Raw genomic sequence first — 4,891 nt, 5'->3', positions numbered from 1 at the left:
GCAGAAATGTTCACAACTGCTTACAACAATTGAACTTCTAAGACTATAGAGAAATACTAAGAATCCTGCTTACAAATGTTTCTCTGCTTTCTTGCTTAGATCGATAGATTCTTAGTTGCTACTACTTGGTTTATATATTACCAAGATTACAAAGTAATAAGACAAGATAATAAAACAAAAACTATCTAGTCTATTGCAATGCTACTTCATTACTCTATTCCAGCATCTTTGAATATCTTCATAATAGCATGGAAATGGCAATGCTTCTTTGTTCTCAAAAACCCAGTTGAATAGGCTACCACATTCCATTTGCATCCACTCGACGCATGTGACTGTGTTGTCACTGTCAACTGATATTTGAATTCTTTATCCGTCGGGTTCATGATCATCCGTCGAGTTATTGATCATCCGTCGGGTTGTCTATTTGATCATCCGTCGACTTCATTGTAGGTTATCCGTCGGGTAGCAAACTGGCACTTGACTTCATTTCATTTATGCAGAATTACAAGACATCATCTATGTATAATTAATCAACCTATTCTGCATATCTAGTTAAAGTCAACATGACTTGAATACTACTTACATAATCTATACAATGGTGAATGCAGAAATGTGCTACAGACTTATTGTTACATAAGCTACTCACTCGATGGATAATAAGTCATCATCCGTCGGGACTATAATGAGTCATCCGTCGGGTCTATAAATCTTATCCGTCGAGTGCTACATTATTTCACTAAGTAAAGTCTACTAAGGTGTTTTGTTCATGAAATCATCAAGTACACAACATATACACAACAATCTCCCCCAATTTATGTCTACTGGAATTGTAGCCATAAATTAAGAGATACTTGATGATAACAAAACACCCTAAGAATATAACTTTAGGAGAAAGTAGATATTACTGAAAAGTGCTTCAAAAAACAAAAATGTACAAAGTTTTGCTCACAGTCAATTTTCAAGATGCTCCTCTAGCCTGAGCAGATTTGTCTAGTTTCTTGAAGGTCTGGATCTCTTTCCAAGCTTTCTGTTGTTTTCCTCAATCTGATTTTGGAGCTGCCTGTGGTATTCGAGTTCATCAGATTTGAGAGATTTAGCTTTCCTTGCATTTCCAAAAGAGTCTCATTGCTAGAGATGCTCAATTGGTCTTCTAATCTGAAGAATCTTCTCACACCTTTGTCATCTATGAACTCCATCAGCCAGTAGGGCCTTAGATGCACTCTTCCCCCTGTGTAAGGGATGATTAGAGTATTTGGGAGTGCATCTTTAGCTCTAACACTCCTTAGTTCTTCAATCTTCTTCAATACTAATCTTTTTGCAGTAATGTTGAACCCAAAGTTCTTCTTAAAGGATGAATAAACTTTAATCAGTATAGCTTGGATTTCTTGAAGGATCCTGTGAAGAGGCCACTGAATCTCCTTTCCTCCTTTGTACTTGAACACTAACCTTTCACGTAGGTTTCTGTATGCATCAATTCCTCTCACTTCATCTAGTTCATCCAGTTAGAGGTTTAGATCATAAAATTATTTGATGTCACACAAGTACAGATAGTTTCCCTTACTGACTTTATATTGAGCTTTGACTTCAGACTTGGATTTGAGAGGTGACAGCTTCACTTTCTTGACTGCTCTTGACTGCTCTTGACTTTGTTCTTTTTGGCTTGCTAAGGATTGGTAGATTGAATTCAGGAATTGGTATGTTCTCCCATTCTATTGGCTCATCCTTGGGCACAATAGGTTCACCATGAATATTCCTGTAAGGATCCACCACCATGATATCTTCAAATACCATAGAGGGCTTTGATGCTTGAGTTGTAGATGGTGTGGATTTCTTAGGAAATTGATCTTCCAATTCCTTGTCAATAATATCCAGTTTCCTTTTAGTTCTTTTAGCCAATTCCTTCTTTCTTGGAGATTTCTTCTGTTGTTCATCTTGCTTCTTTGATTCAATAGCTTCAGATGGTTGAGAAGGAATTTGTTGTGATGAATTTAAGCATGTATCTTGGCCAAGATTGCAATCTGCTCTTTCTTTTGTATAGTCTTTTTAGCATCCAGAGCAGCTTGCTTCTTTTCCTGCTTCAATCTAGTCTTTTCTTCTCTCTTTCCTTGAGCAAATTGAGGATGTCCAGCCACCACACAAATTTCTTTCCCATTTTTGAAAATCTTGGTAATTCTCCTTTTGGAAGCTGAATCACCTGGATCTTTGCATAAAGCAATTGACCTTGACAGAAGCTTTTTCTCATCAGGCTTTGGTGTCTCATACACAGTTTCCAAAGGGTTCTTCAATGATGATTTTGAGTAGTTTACCCTTGGTTTCAGAATTGTTTCAGCTTTTGAAGATTTGATGCAGGAAGGTTGTCCTCTTTCCAGATAATTCATGCTCATCTCATTCACACTAATTTGCTTGACTTGAGAATGATGGATGGCTGACTTAACTGGCTCCTTGACAAGTTCAAACTTCTTCTGTATTTCCTCATCAATCTTCTCCCAGTTGACTAAACTTAACTTTTCCTTATCAGCTGCTCTTATGATGGCTGCTGCTGTATTAATCAGATCTATACTGTCTGTAACTGATGGCTTTGAGATAGTAATTAAAGGTACAATTACTTTACTGATTTGAATTTGAAGCCTCTCCCCTCACTTGATCCTTTCTCCCCCTTTTTGTTATCATCAAGTGATGGAATTTACGGATGAGCGGAAGCGTGAAATAACAATTATTCCGTAAAAACTATATACCGCACACATAGAAAAAACATATAAAAGGGAAAAGCTGAGGAATCGAAATCATACCTCATGAATCGAAGCCTTTAAAAATTAGAGTACTAGCAGTTGCTCCTCAGTGTGTGAAGCACTCTACCGGTATCCACCAAGAACGATCCGCTTCGATGAACCTTTTTATAAAACTAAGCTTTTATAAAAATGGAGTTTTGGGAGAGAGAGAGAGAAGAAGAAGATGGAGGCTAGGGTTTTCACAAAACCAAAATTGTGTGTTGTATTTTATGAGCCATCCATCTCATTCTATTTATAGGACTCTCCTAGGGTTTTATAATATATCTTTATATATATTAACCCTCACATTTTATCTTCATAAAATGCTTTAATAATAATTAAAACTATTTTAATCATTATTTGTTTTTCTTAACTATTTAGAAAATAATTCTCTCTCTCATTTTTCATCAAAGAAAATATTCTTTTATGGTGTGACCTTGTAGGTTCAAAATTATGCCGGTAGTAGAAATAAATAATAATAAACTATTATTAATTATTTATATGAATATTAAAATTCACTAAATATAATTAACTGATTAATTATATTTATTCTACATCGTGAGTGATGCTTCTCAACATATCGCGACTATCCGGATAATATGAATTCACTGCTTAGAATACCAAGAACCTATTCAGTGAATAGTTACCGTATAATTAACTCCTTCTACCCTCCAATGTCCTGATTAAATACAAGGCATGGATCTTGTGTCAAGCCTATCTAATTTAATCATTTGCTTTCCCATTCACTATGCTCAGTTCTATGTAAATTAGAAACTCCTTTCTAATTTCATTCACTCTGGCCAGAGATTCCTGAACTAGCATAAGTGGATCAACTTTGAACATTCTCTTCCTTCACTGGAAGGGGTATATCCTTTATTGATCATACACTATCTTCGTGTACAAATTCCTATACCCAGTAGAGCCCTAATAATTGTCCCTGGAGACTAAGAACTAAACCAAAGCATAGTTCAGTGTACACAAGATGACTATGATGACCTCAAGTCTAAGGACACTTGTACAACTATATATGAACAACTGCTGACACGTGAGTGAACTCCATCAGTTGTTCAGCTGTGCGAGTCATGTTCAGTGAACTTATTCTATAATAAGCACCTACATACTAGCTATAGTGTCACCACACAAATGCCTATGAGAACAGACATCCTCCTGAAGGGAGCAAGCATAGTATGTACCAATCTTTGCGGATTATTAATTACCAGTTAGTAATCCTATGACCGGGAACTATTTAAGTTTAGAGTTATCATCTTTTAGGTCTCACTATTATGATCTCATCATAATCCATAAAAAACTTTACTCTAAACTATGGTATATCTTATTTAAACATTTAAATAGATAGAGCCCGTAATAAAAAACAAAACAAGTCTTTTATTAATTATCAATGAAATCACAACAGATTACATAAAAGTTATTCCTAAATCCTCATACTGATTGGACTTAGGACATATCTCTTTCAATCTCCCACTTGTACTAAAGTCAATCACTTTGGTATCTAATACCCATCCTGTCTTTATGACGATCAAAGTGACTTTTAGAAAGTGGCTTTGTGAGTGGGTTTGCTATGTTATTATGTGTGTCGACTCTCTTTCAATACAATACAAGAAATGTTACCGCACTCCCACTAACCCTTTTGTAGACACATGGTTCATCTACATTTTTTGATAAAACCAAACTCTTTGATTGTCTCATCAAAACGGATGTTCCATCTACGAGAAGCTTGCTTTAAACCACATATGGTTCGCAGCAGCTTACACATACTAGGTTTTCATTTCCCTTGGAAAAAAAACCATCTGGCCATTTGCCAGATCTCATAGTCGTAGTAAGCAGCAATCGCAAGCAAAATCCGAACTGATTTTAACAGGGCTACAGGTAAAAGGTTTCATCAAAGTCAATCCATTGCCTTTGTTTGAATCCTTTTGCCACAAGCCTGGCTTTAAAGGTCTCCACCTGGCCATCTGCTCTAATCTTTCTTTTGTATATCGTATATATAGATTCCATTTCGGATTTCATGGCACTTTGCCATTTCTCTGAGTCAACACTACTCATAGCTTCATTATAGGTCATAAGGTCGTCATCATCAATGATTGACAACTCATTGTCATTCT

This window comes from Apium graveolens, chromosome 7 (genome assembly GCF_009905375.1).
Source record: "Apium graveolens cultivar Ventura chromosome 7, ASM990537v1, whole genome shotgun sequence".
Lineage (NCBI taxonomy): Eukaryota > Viridiplantae > Streptophyta > Magnoliopsida > Apiales > Apiaceae > Apium > Apium graveolens.
Note: the sequence above shows the minus strand (reverse complement) of the source record.